At 39.2% G+C, this 17,982-nt stretch overlaps 1 protein-coding gene across 1 annotated transcript in view; it reads left to right on the forward strand.

The window, feature by feature from the left end:
- ncam2 (neural cell adhesion molecule 2) overlaps positions 1 to 17,982 on the forward strand; it is a 488,348-nt gene that overhangs the window by 281,771 nt on the left and 188,595 nt on the right. The gene's annotated exons all lie outside the window — the stretch shown is intronic.

The raw sequence follows: 17,982 nt of genomic DNA on the forward strand, positions 1-17,982 counted from the left end.
AAATATGTCACATTTGACCTCTGACCTCACTTTTCCGTCTCACATCAGCTGTTCTTTCAAGTTGACCCCAAAATGTGTTCATCTTTAAATAAAGGATTGCCAAGAGAAAAATAATGAGCTGCCTGGTTAGTTAAAAATGCGCTGTAGTATAATAGTATATAATAAGGTCAAGTTATTCATGTTGTTATTTACAAATCAATAACTATTAACCATCACCTCCTCCTACATAATGTTAGCGTAATCAAAGTAAACATCGGTCATGCTACCCTTATCTGATTTTACTAGCTAACTAGGTTGGTTATAAGACATCTTAACTAGGATGCTAATTTTGGTTTGTCAAAAACTGAACTGGAATTTTCGCGCTCGACCTGCTGCAGTGCTTTTTACAGCAACTGAACATTAATTAGCATGAAATCTCTTAAAGTGATCACACCCCTAATAAAGACTAAGTTGGATGAACCACTGATTTGCACTGCATGAATGTGAATCATATACTGGAAAAAAAAAAAATAGGAGTGCACTGTATTTTATTGCAACACTGTTAAATTAGTGATACTGACAATATAAAGATTCAAGTTTGGATGACAATGCCATGTTCAAAGGTTATCTTTATTTTTTCAAAACACAGGACATTGTGCATCTTCCCCTTAATTAGGTGTCTTCATGTAATCTATATACGCCCACACAACAAACAGCATCTCGTTCAGTTTCCTTTGTTTCAGCATAACTGTGAAGAATCACAAGTTCAAGAATAGTTTTGGAATTTTGCTTTTAAAAACTACAAAAACAATCACTGACTGATTTCAATAGGTTGTTACTGCTAAATGTGGTGGGAATGCACTGACATTTTACTTCCAGCACTGGATATCCACTTAAAGGAATATAGAAATGTAAAAATGAAACTTCAAAATGTTAAGAAATACATTTGTAACATTTGTAAATGTTAAAGTTAATAAGAAATAACAATTTAAATTTAAAAAAAAATTTTTTGGTGGTGCACTTTATACATTTTTCAACTAATTTCACCCAGCAAGTATTATTAGTTGTGTAATGCTTATTTTTACCTAGCAACCAGACGCAGCCGGGAGGTCACTGACCTTTAACTCATTTATGTATCAGACTGTAAACATGTTTACTTCTTACCTAAAGTTGGACATTTTAATATAGGAGTCTACAGGGACTGACTTCCCTTCTTTGTCCTTGAAGCAGTGCAGTTTCTGGCACTCAGCTTTGCTGCTGCTTGATGAAAACACACCTGTTCCTTGCTTAGTGATGGTTTTAGATACATCAGAGGTATGTTGAAGAGTTTAAACAGCACGCAGCATAAAGGCAAATAAATGCAGTCCAGTCTGCTCACGTGAGCATGTTAATTAAAGGAACATGCCAGCAGTTTTACATGTTTTAGTCCATTAACTTCAAATTGCATAAAGCTTGCTTTAAGCTTTCTCATTTCCCGAAATATGGACTAAGCAAGTTTTCAGATGGATTTTCTCCTTTGAAAGCAGCGCTGAAGAATTCTTCCATATTTCAGCTGGATGCACGATTGCTTAATGGTCATCTTTTGCAGTTGATGTGTACAACGTCGCTCATTGAGACACAGTTTTTTTTTTTTTTTCTGCAAACGGGACATATTTTAAAGTCAGAAGATTATTTGGAAGGGAAACTTTTGATATTGGCTTCAGTTTGCAATCATTAAAGGAATTAAGACAAAAGGAAATTGAGAAGCATTACAGGACTAATCCTCATGTCTCTCAGATCTTATTTTCATTGGAGCTAATACCTGAGGTTGGAAAAAAAATTTCAAAAATATAGGATTTTTAAAAAGAGATAATTTCTGTATTACATGAATGTGTGTATTTTATATTACAGTAAAAAAAAAAAAAAAAAAATTAGTATAAGAACATAATTATGCCCCTTTTAAGCTATGCATGCATTTCTGTGCCCGGGAAGCAGATAGCTTTGTTTCACGATCACTGAAAATATGCTCATAAAAACCAATGTTGTCAGAGGAATATGTGTCAAGTGGCCACTTAGCTCAGCTCTAGATGCAGGTAGATGGAAGGAAAGAGGCAGGTGAGAGCTGCGCCGGTGAGGTAATGACAACCTGGTGTTGCATCCAGCAGTCAACAACAGGAACAGTGATGGAAAAACCCGAATTATCCCCGGGGGTACGGATCCATCAGTATGCTAGTGCATATATGACTGACACCGGAGCTCCAGAGCTGTGTTTTTGTTAGCATATCGACTGAAAGAGCTAAAAGTGGATAAAGAGAGTCTGATCTCACCCACTAATGCACCGCGGCTTATAGGGATAGATTTTTCTCACTAGATCAAAAATATCAAGGAGGCAAGGTCAACACCAATAAAGGCATAATCTGCGATTCACATGGCAACACTAGACACACAAAATGTAAATCCAGGCCCTGTCCACACCTACGCAGGTATTTTAGTAAACATAGCTTTTTTTAAGAATTTCGGCCTTTTGTCCACACAGGTTTAGATCACTGAAAACTGAGCTTTTGAAAAAGTCCTTCGAAGGTGAAGAGTTTTAGAAACTCAGGTTTTACATTTATATGTGGAAAAGGGAAAAAAAGATTTTGTCTTGCAATGCCAGAGATGTGTACCTGTCATGTTATTATTCTTGTTGTTGTTTTTTTTGTTTGTTTTTTTTTGCTCGTCCAACATTTCTATAAATCCTCTTTTTAAAAAAACACCAATCTAAGAGTGGACATAGCCCCCGGTTTTGCTGTTTTGTGGCTGTGTTACATCGGTGATGTTATGAATGCAGTTCGCAAAAGACGTGCTTTGCCTCTTTGTTATATTTTTTGTGTACCTAAATTTACCTAGAAATCACAGAAAAAGAAAAATCCACAGAAAAAATTGTCCAGCCGTGTCTACTGACCACAATACTTTTAAGCTGTTTTTAAAATAAGCCACAGATCACTTGTGGACCTGATAAATTTATGCAGTTTAATTATGCATAAAATTGTCACATAAATCTGACAAGATAATTTGTGGATAAATGATTTGATTTTTAGTATGTAAAAATACATTTCCAACTTAATTTAAATTAATACATATTTTTGCAGGCTCAGGGGTCTTTTGTTTAACTTTAACTTTTAAATTTCCATACTGCTTTAACTGGAATCAAGCGTCAGTGTGTTTCCACTGTGTTTAGCAGTAATTTGCAATAACTGCCTGCTGAAAATAACAAACAAAAAAATGTGTTTGTATACTTTATTTATCCAGGAGACCTTAGTCGGGTTTTTTTCAGTAACACTGTAGTTATTAAAAGTAAAATTCCAGTAGGAAAGCTACTCTTGAACATGTGACTCTTCACATTTTTATTGAAACAAAGTAAACCGAACAGGATACGGTTGTGTGCGCGTGCATGGATTACAAGAACACATGTAATTAAGGGGAAAAGTGTAAAATGTCTTGCGTTTTGAAAAAAAAATAAAGATAACCTCTAAATCTGGCATATTCATCAAAACTCAATATCACTAATTTAACAGTGTTGCATTTAAATACAGTGCACTCAGTATATGATTCACATCCATGTTTAGAGTGCAAAAAGGAGCTACTAATGTTGCAGTCACTCCAGGGCAGGGATGTCAACTTCATTTCATACTGTGCGCCACATTCAGCCCACTTTGATTTTCAGTGGGCCGGACCAGTGAAACTCCCCTTTATCAGTGTAAAGAAGCTTAACAACACACTTAATCCCTGAGATAGCGAAACACAGGAAAACAAAGTGCAATTCCAACAGTTTGTCTCAGTTTTTCTACATAATAAAGAAAAGCTGCTGTAGTAAATGAAAGAAATCTGTCATTTAATGCCATTTAATTGTTTCTTACGTTTGACACTCCTGCTCTGGGAAAATCAGTTGTTGAAGACTACGACACGACCAACATTATTGTGACCGTGTACAGTGAACTTGCAATCTCGCTGCCTTTGAAATGGTTGCTTCAAAGATGGAGCGACAACTTACAGTCATTTGCCTGTTCAAAGCAACTTTGGTGTGCCGAGATGGCAATTAGAGTCTGTCTGCTATCAGTCTGTTATTGAATGGGGTCAAGTTGGCAGTTAAATGTAATCTGTTCTTAATAATATGGCGATAACTGCAATGAATGGAATGCATTATAGTTGCTGCAGGACCACATTTTAACTGCAAAATGGCACAGGCACTTGGCAACCTTGCTTTTATATAGGAACGTAACCAGAATGCAACCAGTTGGCAACCACTTGCATCGAGTCCCCTGTTGCAAAGAGATGTACTGCAAGTTGCCGTCATCGGCGCAGACTGAATGATTGCACCATGTTGGCAATGTCTCTGCATTTATAAATTAGACAGAAAGTATTTGCAAAGAAGGTACCTCCTATCAGGCAACCTGTGCAATCACCTTGCAGTCAAAAGTGGTTGCTTCAACTACTTTCAGTCTGTGGCCAAATGCAAAAAAAAAGAAAAAAAAAATCAATGCAATCATCACTCATCCACTGATTGTTCCTTTTTTTCACTCTAGTGAGGCTGAGCCATAAAGGCTAACTCGAACGTACATGCACAGTAGTTACACTGGGCTAATTTTCAGAGTAAAATTCTCTCTGCTATACCGCGACATGAAAATGAGGACACACAACAAAGTGAAGGCAGGTTGTAGATGGTGCTTTTTCTTTCTTCTCTGTACATGGGAATTGTGTAATTGGGTTGTTTGTCTACTTTTCCTTCCTTTGCTCATCATGCCTGCTGCACCCTACTTTTAGCCTACTTCACATCATAGTCAATTATCTCAAAATCTCTGCAATACCAAGGAACACAAAAAAAAAATTAAAAAAGAAAGGTAGACTGCACCGTCTGTCAATTAGTGTGTATCCACCATATGTGATACTCAGTTATTCCGTTTGTGAGTTGCAGCATGGAAATGTCATATCCTGTTTTCACTAATGCAGCCAGGCATCACGGTGGCCTTGTGGGGGAGGCTCAAGTCTTTGTGCTCAGTAATCAATAATGTATCACATCACGAGAAACCAACATGCTCATTGTAAACATGCCTCGGATATGGTGATGTGTTTACTAATTATGCACTTAATCATAGTTACTAATGGCTTTTGTGGCCTTTGCATTCTGTAATACCAAATCACATTTGGTTTGGACTGCACACACAGACACACGCAACAACCTCTGTGATAAGGGATATGCGTGTGTGTGTGTGTGTGTGTGTGTGTGTGTTTGTGGTGTCTTAACCTGCTGACACAGATCAGTTCTCTCCCAGTTTAAATAGTTTATGTATCAGGGGATAGAAATGCATCATTTATGATGAATTTTCTTTATTTTGAGATATTGTTAATCTTTTTAAGTATCTTTACAGTTTGCTTGGAGTCACCATCCATCATGCTTTATGCCAGTTATTATATTGTACTGGGAAACTATTATCTCCATATATTGCCCACCTACACAGGAAGGTCATATGTCAGGTTCATGCTGAAAACTGGAGCACAGGTTTCGTGTTGTTTTTTTTTTTTTTGTTTGTTTTTTTCAGGTAAATTATTTCAGCTCCGCATCATTGTAACCATACAGTGAAGACATATGAAAAATGACACCGCGATGGGCAACCGAGAGCGAAAACAAACAAATAAGATTGTGGAGTTATTAGGTCAACACAGCAACGGACGAGAGGTGTAAAGTAAGTTGTGTGTGTATGTGTGCATGCAGCGGAAAAAGAGGGGGGAGGTTGTTGTTCTTAACTGAGACAAACTGGAGCTATTAGAAGGCCTATTGTTGCCCGGCTGGCCCCTGAAAGAACAGCTTGTCCCAGCACTTATTCAGTGAATAGATGTGGCCGGCACTCCCGGCTATCTTGGCCGATCGCACAGATCAATCTGGCCAGGGAACCTGCAGCCAAGTGAGTATAAGAAAGTGTGTGTGTGTGTGTGTGTGTGTGTGTGTGTGTGTGTGTGTGTGTGTGTGTGTGTGTGTGTGTGTGTGTGTGTGTGTGTGTGTGTGTGTGTGTGTGTGTGTGTGGCATCCAGGCATATGCTGAAGATTGGTTGTGCCTTCACCTTTGTGCATATAATTAAATCTATTGTTAGAAGTTGTTCGTTTTTGCTCACACAGTCAGATCTAATCAGAAAACTGATTAGATCTGCATCAAACTGCATTTCTGTTGTTTTTATAAGGAGAAGGTTGCTCAGGCCTGCTGGAACTTAAAGGACCTGAAAACTAATTTTCTCCATCAGGTTTATTCACGGAATAGAACCAGTTTATTCCAGCTGGGATATTTTTTTTAGCCGTCTTTATTCTTGCAAGCATGTATAGGTTAACCCTAACCCTAGCAGAAGGTAAATAAACAACTACATGTACACATTCAAATTTGGGGGAAATCTGGTTATATTTCATGTGTCTGAGATTTTCAAAGGCTTCTCAGAAAGTATATTCATGTATATGAAAGTAAGCAGTTAAGTGTTGAGCTTAGCAGTTAATATTTACAAAGAGATTTTTAACAGTAAATAATAGTTGTTGAACAGGTACTGCGTGGAACTGTCTATATTATAGATTAAGTTTATTTCATTCAATATTGATAAAGATGACACAGGAAATACAGAGAAGAGACAGTTAAGAGACGAATGACAGAAAGATTGATGGCAGTGATTAAAAAAGCCATTATGAATGAGATATGCTCCCAACTACCAAACACTTGACCCTCCTTGCACATTAGCAGGCTAATTATATTGACTATTGTTGACCTGGGCAAAAAAATTAGATCCTGAAAAGTCAGCCCTCTGAAATCTAAACTGTTTTACTCTCAGGTTATTTATGCATTAAAAAAAAAGTTGTTCAAGAAGTAAAGAAAGGGCAATAACACTAGTATAAGAGGAGGTACGGTTGTGGTTCTTGTGCTCTGCAGTTGTACTCTTCAATATGTATCTATCCTCCAAGTTTGAAGTCAGCATGTTGGACAGTTACTGAGCTACTGAAAATGTGATGGACAGACAGGTAGATGATGGAACAGGTGTACTAAAGGGGCAACCATGAGTCAACCCCCAAAACAGGAATGGTTTTACAGGTGGACATTTTTCCCTCCTCTTTTCTGACTGTTTTTTCACTAGTCTTGCATTTGGCTAGGGTCAGTGTCACTGCTGGTACCATGAGGTGATACCTGGACTCTACAGAGGTTGCACAGGTAACCCAACTCCTCCAGGATGGCACATCAGTACGTGCCATTGCCAGAAGGTTTCTGTGTCTCCCAGCACAGGCTCAAGAGCATGGAAGAGATTCCTGAGACAGGCAGTTACTCTAGGAGAGCTGGACAGCACTGTGGAAGGTCCTCAACCCTGCTCCTTTGTGCAAGGAGGAACAGGATGAGCACTGCCAGAGCTACAAAATGACCTCCAGCAGACCACTGGTGTGAATGTCTCTGACCAAACAATCAGAGACAGATTTGATGAGGGTTGCTTGAGAGACTGATGTCCTCTAGTGGGCCCTGTGCTCACTGCCCAGCACCGTGGAGCCTGACTGGCATTTGCCATAGAATACCAGATTTGGCAGGTCCACCACTGTACTTTTCGTAGACGAGACCAGGTTCACCCTGAGCACATGTGACAGAAGTGACAGGGTCTGGAGAAGCCATGGAGAACGTTATGCTGCTTTTAACAGCATTCAGCATGATCGGTTTAGTGTTGGGTCAGTGATGGTCATATCCATGGAGGGATGCACAGACCTCTACAGGCTAGACGGCACCCTGACTACCATTAGGTATCGGGATGAAGTCCTTGGACCCATTGCCAGACCCTACACTGATGCAGTGGGTCGTGGGTTCCTTGTTTTTTGGCAGGTTGATATTATCGACCAGTATTAACTATTTGCTGATCTGTCTATGTGAGTATTCATAATGACTGATAAATGAAAGAAGCAAAGAAGAGATTAAAAAAAAAAAACACCCTTTAGCCTTGTTATGGTTGTTGACATTGCATAGTTTGTCCACTATAGGGCAAACGTCCCTGCAACTTCCCTGTTAGCAACACACGTGTTTGGAAAACCACTAATACAACAACCAGATATATTGGTTGATATGTTGGAATATTGAGTTTGAAATCACTGAATATTGGTATTTGTATCAATCTTAAAAATCCTATATTGGTGGAGCTCCAGTGTGGTGGTCTCAGCAACAAACAGTGTGTGTGTGTGTGTGTGTGTGTGTGTGTGTGTGTGTAAAAGGTCAACACAACAAAAAGAAAGGGGGGCACCACCGTCTGGTGCTGTTTAGTAACTGCACTTTACACTTCCCCAAGTTATTTGCCAGTATGTCCAATACTATCATCAGCTTAGGTAAGTATAGATGGTGCAGCATTACAAGTTTATCATAAGCATTAGCAATCACAGTGCAGTAGTGCTCAAAGGAGAGTACACTGAGTATGTGCAACAGGCTGTGGTTGTAATAAGGGAGAAATGTCCTTTATCCAATCTTATTTTCTCCAGAGTCCACTAACAAGGTGCTAATTCCCTCCTCCTCTTTCCCACTTTCTTCTCACACACAGAGAAACACACACACACACACGTCTGCCCGTTCACCTGCACTCATTGCACGACTTCAAAGATGGCTGATTTAACTAGTGCTATCTCCCACTCCAATAAACAGCTTCCAGAGCGGCTTTGAAGTAGCATCAATCTTCCTTTTGCATCTGTCAAACTTCTCTAACATCCACTTTCCAACCAACCAGCCCATCAAGGGAAAATCAAAGTGCCTTCAGGCGTTTGACACGCTGTAAATAGACTGGTGCGGTTAAGCCACGGCGTGAATGAGCTCTGAATGGGATGTGTCTATTTGCTGGCTCATAACCACGCGGTTTCATATCCCCTACAGACCATATAACAGGGAACTCCTAATGGTGCTCTCATCATTTCATATTCAACTCACAGGGTTTTATCACCACTGCTTTAATTTGTGTGTGCATAATTAAAAGAAAATTTGATTTATGGGAACTCCCGCATGCAGTGGTGAATGCCTGCAATCCCTCTCTATCTCTGTCCTCCTCACACAAACTCTCTAACATGCACACTGACCTTGTTGCCTCTTTTATTTACTGCACAATGACTGCAATTTCCAGAGTGTAATTAGAGCTGTTATAGCCTGGCCTTTGGTCTCAGTCATTTAGAGGTGAGTACACCATCAGTCCTTTCTCCCCTCTCGCCTATAAGCAAGTAGGTTTTTCCTCTGTTTTGCCTCTTTCTTCGACCGAGCCCCCAGAATCTCACCCTTCCCCTTTCTGAAGACAAAAGAGGACCATTTTCTCCACTCATTTTCATTTGGGCTACTTAATTAATCATCTCCCCACATTTTCAGCTGAACACCCACAAATTGCCCTGGTCAGAGCCCGAAGACAAAGGGATTTTGTGTTAATTAAGCATACAGCAATTCATTTACACGCCATTCCCTTCCTCCCACATGCCCATATCCACTAACAGCAACTCCACAGCTGTCACCGATTAATTTGTGTGTTCATTTTTCTTTCTTTGCGCGTTGCCTTTGCCTGGTGCTCGAGGATGCACTGCACCTTGGCTGTAATTACATTCAAGCAAGGAGAGAAAGGATTTGGTTTAAAATTTGACCGAGCATCTGCTTGATGAGAGGGGTTTTGCACAAAGGTGTCTAAGCTTTTACAACAGTGGCACCTTCTGCCATTTTTCTACAGCACTGCAAACCGTTCTTTGGTTTCTATTGGGCCCGGTGTAATGCTTTATTTGGTCGAACCTGGAAATAAAGACAAAACCACAGAAGTAATAATGTCAGACTTGTACTTGCTGCATTTCCATGTCATTCCATTAATTATAGATCAGCTTTAGTGCACTGTATGAAAAATACGAATCCATCTATTCCAGACGGCTTGTTTGCAGCAACTTTTGCTCTTGAAAAAAAAAAACAACAAAAACAAAAAAAAAAATCTTAAAAATTCATTGAAGTGCTGTTGGCTCTATTGGCTTTCAACATATTATATTAGAACCTAAGGGCCTTTGATACTGGCTTGTATTGATTTTTTTGTTGTTGTTGTTTTTCTTTTTTTTGCTCACCATGATACCATAAAAGCCATACATAACTCCTGAAACCAGCCCGTCAACCAATTTAGGTCAATAGATCTTCTCTTTCTCACTGTCAGCAGGGAGAGCTGACCGAGCCATGCTTTATAATACATTGATGTATCAGCCGGGTGTCTCATACTGGAACTGATAGACGATAGTGACCTTTCTCTGTTGATGCCCAGCGCTGACCACTGTATATGAGCTGGCCACGATCAATATATCCATAAAGAGGCCTCGAGGTGCTTGTGTAAGTTCAGGAAGGTAGAGATGCACATAACTGTTACATATATGTGTGTTTATCGGGCAGAAACACCACCAGCCACCACCTTTTTTCACATGAATGCACATTTTCATTGTCATTGCCAGCCAGCTTTAATAAGCAACTGTTGAAGCATTAAAGAGCTCTTTGTGATTATATAATGTGTACGAAGAATAAAACATATGCCTCAGTGCCTTCCTCTATATTGCAGTGAGAGAAAGAAGCTGTTTCTCCAGGCCCGAGGAGGTAACTGCAGAGTTTCGCTTTGAAACAAAGGCAGACCGTTGTGGTGGTCTCGCCATCACCATGGCAACTTAGATAACTGATTTCAATAAGCATGAGACTTTATTAGTTTGGGGTAAAATCCTGCACTAGTGAACCGTGTCACTGCGCTAGTTTTGCCTGAAATTAGATAAAACAAGTGGCTGCACTCGTGTGTTAATTGCACTGGGGGGGGTGAAGGGTGCAAAAGGAGGTGAAAATTACAGTAAGTCCTTTTTTTTTTTTTCTCTCCTCACTTCTTGCCGCTCCATCGTGTATCTGTCAGCAAGAAGTGAGGTGTGTGCATCGGTGCAATGAGGAAGCCTCCAGTAGCCTGACAAGCTTATCTTTATCACCTGTCACTGTGACATTAGGTGTCTCTGCTCAGCCCCAAATCTCTCTGCTTCCCTCCCTGTGAATAAAACACCCTCCATCTCTGTCTCGTATATGTATAGTATCTGCACAGTGCTTTGTCATACAGCTTTGTTTATCACGCGTCTTTTTTTTTTTTTTTGCCAGCTTAAAGCTGGCACAATATAAAGGCTGCACGTAGAATTATAATTTAAAAAAAAGTGAGTCATGGGTATTGGAGTATGAATGCAGAAAATCAAGTAGATGCAAGTCTTCATTAGAAACCACAGCACTACTACTACCTTCCAAACTGCAATAAGTACAAATCCAGAAAGTGTGCAGCTTAAGCTAAGGCCAACATCAGCATGATAATGATTAAAACTAGCATATTTCATTTTTGTTTTCCCCGTTGACTATGTAAGCGTGTTGACATTCGCTAGTAAGCCTTTAATATAGTTTAGGAGGTATATCATAATACAGAACATATTATAATTTCTCCCAATGATGATGCTAGATGTTAGCACAAATAATGCTAAGGGAAACATGAGGCTGTGCACCAGGCACGCCCCAATATTATTCTTAGTTGCTTCAGAAACCAGAAGAGTGGTCACTACCTCCTAAAAGATATATACTAAGTAACATCACGTTAAAGTATTAAGGTATAACTAGCTAAATGAATTGTCAGCGTCACAATTGCTAGCATACTCGACAAGTGTAATGTTTACAGCGTTTACCAGTTAATTATGTTAGCATGGGTTAGCAGTAGCAGTTGCTATTGTAATTAGTACTACAGGTAAATATCAGTTTAGGAGCCACATGAACATAAGCTATATAAGAGATGGATTGCCATAATATTGGGTCCTGCATGGTACCTGCTATCATGTTTCCCTTAAGGAACAATTGTCATGACTTTGGTGGTCCCTTATTTGGCCTACCTTCTAACATAAAATTTTAATGTCTCAGTACTTACTGTATACCTTCTAACCGATAATATACAGGAAGTACTGTACTGTAAAAACAGAATGCACCATATTTTATTATATTAAAAAAAAAGAATAAAAAAATACAGTCATTTTGAGTTTGATGGCAACCACATGTCTCAAAAAAAGTTGGTATCATCAGTTGCTGGACTTCTTAAACAGGAGTGTTGTCCCATTCTTGGCTGATATAAGATTCCACTGTAGCTGCTGATGTTGGTGCTACAGGTTAGGGCTAAATCACAAAACAAATTACAAATGATCGTGAGAAAAGCATAATGTCACACATTTATTTGCAATCCAGTTAGTGGTCCCTTAATAGTAATGATTGTAAACATCACTATGTCTTAGCACCATGAAGGTCTGCACAAATTTCATAGCAGTATATCCGGCAGTGATGTATCAAACAGCTGACTAACAGACCAACCACCTTGGTGATATTTATCCTTGGAAGAAAGCAATAACCACTGACAGGCCCTCAACCGGTTATCTGATAAAACTGCCTAACAAAGAGTTGAGACTCTATAAGCTCCATTCTGGAAGGTTCACGGCATTCTCAGGGCTTTAAGTACTGTCATTTTGTCAAAGCTGCTGCATCTCACAAAGAGCGCACAAGGTGTCTTTTAGCATCCTTGCTGTGATGCACTGGTTTAGACAATATTGAGACTTGTGTTTCGATTCCAACTTGTCACATAAAGAGAGTTCTAATGTGTTGGTGGTTAAATCTAACCAGCAGGCAAGTGAAAGCAAAAGTAGTAGGAGTATAAAGGAAGCAAATCAACAAGTGAAAAGAATGTGTAGCAAAGAGTAAAACACAAAGCTCCCAGATTTGACAGGAATTGGGGTCTCCTGGCTGCCAAACCCTTGGCTCACTCGCCCTGCCTCTGGCTTCCAAAAGCAGACTTTACAAACATGCCTTTTGACCATGAACTCCTCTGTATACCGAAGTATTCTAGAGGCCCTCTGTCCAGCAGCTAAAGCTTAGCCCAAAGTGGGCCATTCAACAGGACAATGATCCCAGGGACACCAAGAAATCTACAACAGGATGGCTTAAAAAGACTCAACATGTTCCAATGACCCAGTCAAAATCTAGACTTCAACCTGAACAAAATGCTTGCAAACCTCAAAGTGAAGCAATATTGTAAAGAAGAGTGGGTATTCCTTCACAAGAATGCGATAAAGTCATTCAGAAAATGACTGCCTTGAAAGTACTGCGACTAAAAGTGGTTATACAAGATACTGAGTCATAGAGTGGACTCAGTTTTTCACAGGATTGCATACACTCCCATAAAAGCTACACGAATGCAACAATAGAGAAACTTGTTGTCATGCAGGATGAGCTCTACAGTATGTGTTACCACCAGGCCTGTCAACAGAACGAAAAGTAGTTCCAGCTGTTCAACCCTTAAGCATTATTTCTGTGTCCCACCTTCTATTTTTACCACATACAGTACATGCACGCTAAATCTAACAGCCACCTCAAGCTGAAGACCCAGACTCCTCACACGCTGATGAGTAAGCAAACCCGCACTCAGAGCAATACGAGCTAAATTGAATATTGATTGTTGGTAATCCATGCGCACCAGCTCTGTATGAAATAGTGGTAAAGAGACAGACTACGCTGTGCTCGCTTATCTCCTCCAGCTAATTCACAGAGCTCCCCTGAGCAGTTGTGGTTTGGAGTCCATCATGACCGTAGCGATCGGATCACGGTCACATTACCAGGCCACTCTGAGAAAGCCAATCATCACCAGTGTATGATGGCAAAATTGAGGTCTTTTTTTTTTTTTCCTAGAATCTATCATCTTTACTGCCACATCAAAGAGAAGATATTCTATAGCACATGAAGTGGTTTGGGAAATATAGAGCGGAGTAGTTAATGAAGCACATTACAGTGGAGAGATGACATGGATTTTGAGGGCTTGAAATTGGCACCACAGATGCTCATCAAGCAATCAGCACTATTTGGATGTAATTTTATGGTAATCCTTTCATTTTCTGAGCCATTTTGTTCATTTCATGGATTGTAGACACGACTCTGAAGAGACTCTGGGAGAAAATGGCACATGGCACACAATAAACTGAGCTTCTAAATTCAAATGAGAGGAAGGCATCGCTGTTGAAAATCCGACTCTGAGTCATTTAGCAAATAATTGTGTGTAGCATATGAATGAATACACAAGTTTCATTTACTCCAGACAGCAGTGATAGTATTTAAGAAGTGCATGGACACATGTGAAATGACGAGGAACACAGACTGGCAGACAAACAGCTCTGTGATGTGCAACGGATCTTAGCCGAATCCACAAATCATAATCCATTTTACAATTTCGGTTTATTTCCATCATGTTCTGCGGCCTCGTGCATGTTTCTGACACATCACTGCTAAAACAAGAATCAAGAGAATTGCATCCTACCTTTAAAGAGCACTTAAATTCTTTAAGCCTGCATACACAAGTTGTACGCTTAAAACAAAATATCAACTCTAGTTGTTGTGTACAAAAGCCCACATTATCATTGCTAACACTTGTGTTAATTTTGAAGAGTTGCCAAGAGCCACATTAGCTCTATGAGTGGACAAACAACACTCCAATCAACACTTGCCAACTATACTTGCTACTGCCAAATCCAAACCTACTAACACTAGAGAAGTTCCGGTGCACCATCAATCATCTTAATAGTGTGTCATTTTAAAATTGCGTTCATGGCGTGTTTTAACCGAGCCACCTGCTATCTGTGAGCTTGGTGAAATATGAGGGATAGTGTCGTTACAGGAATTCTCAGAATCAAGAGGAGAAAAACAAAAACAAACAAGTTGACAATAACTCAGAGATGAAGTGTTTGTCATATTAATCGTTAACAACTGTTACTGCTGTGCTGCATATTTATACGAGCTGCTGCCTGCTGGTGTAAACTAATTAATCCCAACCCCTGCCGATGTTAACGTGCAGCAGTCAGTTGATTTTAATAAAACAATGCCTGTAACCAAAAGGCTAGGTTGTTAAGTAAATGCAAGCTAACTTGTGCATTTAATATGGCGAGATATTTATTACGCCGCCGTTGTAGTTGATCCGCGTGCATGACTCATTTAGCTCAGTTGTTTGATGAGCCTATAATGTGTGGGGGTAATCCCTTGTGACCCATGTACTGTAGTTGCTAAAAGAATACCTTGTAAAGATTGAGTGACTGGTTTGGCTATGCATCACGTTCAGCTCTGTTAATCCTCAGTGTACCGTTGTGCTTGGACCCGGAATTATTTGTAGCACTAGAGTCAATTTTGGTTGTTTTCATGGAGCCAGGCAGTTGTGTGACCCATATTTTTTAACCAATCTTTTATACACCGTAAAAAAACAAATTGTATTTATTCACAGCTGGTAATGGGCTCCAACAAATGCACCATTTACTTGTGTTAGACTATCAACTGGTAAAATCTGCATTGCCTGGTTGCTGGAGAAAAAGCTTTCTTAAAAATCAAACTGTATCCATGTGTGACTTATTCTGAGAGATTTATATCTTTAATAAGAGCAAATGGACTCAGGGCCAATTACTACAGACAGAGTGGAAGTTGGAAGGCATAATAGATTAATTAAAAGTGTTGACTTTTAATGAAAGTAGAAAAACACAGTCTTTAGATACAAGCATCATTTACTGTTTAATATATTTTTGAGGTATTACCCTTTCTAAATAGACATTAGCTAAACAGTACTGACATGATAAATTATTTCTAAATGCAGCAGTCATTACATTAAAGTTTAATAATGTGGCTAGAACCGAATACTATTGACACTTTGTTCTGTATGTGCCGCAAGACATCGCTGCTTATTTTGTGTGTAATTGTGAGCACAAATGTATGGAGTAAATATTCAAAGGTGCACAGAGAATAAATTAATGTCTTCACCCATAAGGCACATTTACTTAACCTGTCATAAAATGCCTGTAGCATGAATCCAATTTTGTTTCACGGCGTACAGTACAGTGCAAAATTCTTGGGCCACCTTATTGCTTTATATTTTGCTTCCAAGGAGTCAGACATTCCTCTAAGTTTTTTAAGTGCTCTTGAGCAATAATTCTCAGGGTTTCTGAAGGTCTTTCAGTTTTTCTTTGGACATTGGCTACTTTTTCATTCATTTTCAGTCTAGTCTTGTACTTGTACCCTTATGTTTGTTAAGCCAGTGATGTGATCTATAAGTCATTCAAGCATATATATATATATATATATATATATATATATATATATATATATATATATATATATATATATATATATATTCTTTTTTAATGCAGCAGCTTATATGAAATTTTATGTCAGAGATCTTTTTTGATACTGAAAAGGGCTGTTGGTCTGTGGTACAGCACACTAAAATATGTAATGTAAAGCATAAATGCAGCACATGCATGCATAATATTTCTCCTGGGCACTGATCCACATTTACCAGCCACAGCCTGACTGCAGCAGAAGAGCAAATATTTATATGGCATATCCATTTGATTTGACTTTACACAGATGTCGAGCTGTTTGTTGGGATTTCGATGAACATTGTATCCTGCACTGTGAATCAGTAATGAGGTGTTTTTTTTTAATCTTAGTAAAGGTTCAGTATAGTGTCTACACCACTCATTTAAGATGTATTTAAGGCATTATGTTCTTGAATTGCAACCGTATGTCCTTTTTATATCCGTCACTGAGATCCTTCTCCACTTAGAAATGGAACAAATATCTGCAAAGTACTGCTTTTCTTAGATCTTCATTTGAGAAATCAATCTTTTAAATAAGCATTGGCATTGGAGCACTTTAATTAAATGAGAATGTGGTTTGGGCCTGCTGTTCCCTAAGGTCAGCCTATCCCAAGACAGAAGAATCATTTACAGCGATGCGACACATCGGGGCATTTTCCCCTCGAGTTTGTTTTCTAACAATGACAACAAACTGCAGCATGACTCCAAAAATAGTTGGTTTTTCAAAGCCGATGTCCATGGGCAATTTTCAGCTTGCTTTTGGAACAAATTGCTGATCTTGAAAAAAAAATGGTTCATATACAGGGACTTTGAAGTACAAAATGGCTCTTATCAACTTTTGCCAGCTGTTTTAAAAGGCGCCCGTTGTTGTGCGTACGTGGATGTTGAATTTAAGGTTTCTCGAAATTGCTTTTCATTCATGCAAATCCCCACCATTGAGATTCAGAATGCATCAAAAGCACATTTACCCGAGAGACAAGCAGATTTATTGCCTAAACAAAGTCAGAAAAGAAACTTGTGAGAGTGTCGGAAGATTTTCTGTGTTAGCCTTAGCAAGAACTATTTAATTTGAAGGAACTCACGGTCAGTTTCAAGGCTAATGGTTTGCTCGCTGATGAACGCTGCACTTTTCATCTTAAGAGCTTAAGGTAACCAGCAAAACAGTAAGACAAATTACAACATTTTCCCAAGGTTTGCAAAACCAGCATGTGTGAGAAACCCATTTCAGCTCCTGAAAGATAAGTGTAAGTGAGTGTGCTGAGCAAAGAGTCTCATCCTGGTAATAAATGTAAAATGGGTGTTTAAGACAGAATGGCAGAGATATTTCCTGGTTGTTGGATTATTGGCTGCAGCTGGAATGATTCAATTAACACTTCCATGGATGAGATTAAGTTGAGACTCGACCCTGCTCCCTCTACACCTTGCTGCTGTAATGTAAACTTCTGCAGCCAGAGGAATTCATTATGGTCAGTCTTAATCCATTTTCAACATCATGAAACATGAAAGTGGTCTGAGTCAGAAGTTGGCTCGATTTAATTAGACTGGCTCACCAGATCGCTATCTGAGAGCTTTATCAGAGAGACGAGCGTTGGAATCTGTGAGTGTAGAGTATTCTTAGATGTTGTGATTACACACTACTTAACTCTCTTCAGCTGAAAGAATAAGTAACATTATTTGACATTTTCATGGCTGACACGCTGAAGCAGAATTACAGTACTATGCAAAAGTCTTGAGCCACCCCTCATTTCATCTGGAAAGCTTCATTTTATAGTGTGACAGTGATCCCGAACACACCGTCAATGCATTCCAAGTGCACCTGGATTGGC

This window comes from Archocentrus centrarchus, chromosome 2, assembly GCF_007364275.1.
Source record: "Archocentrus centrarchus isolate MPI-CPG fArcCen1 chromosome 2, fArcCen1, whole genome shotgun sequence".
Classification (NCBI taxonomy): Eukaryota; Metazoa; Chordata; class Actinopteri; order Cichliformes; family Cichlidae; genus Archocentrus; species Archocentrus centrarchus.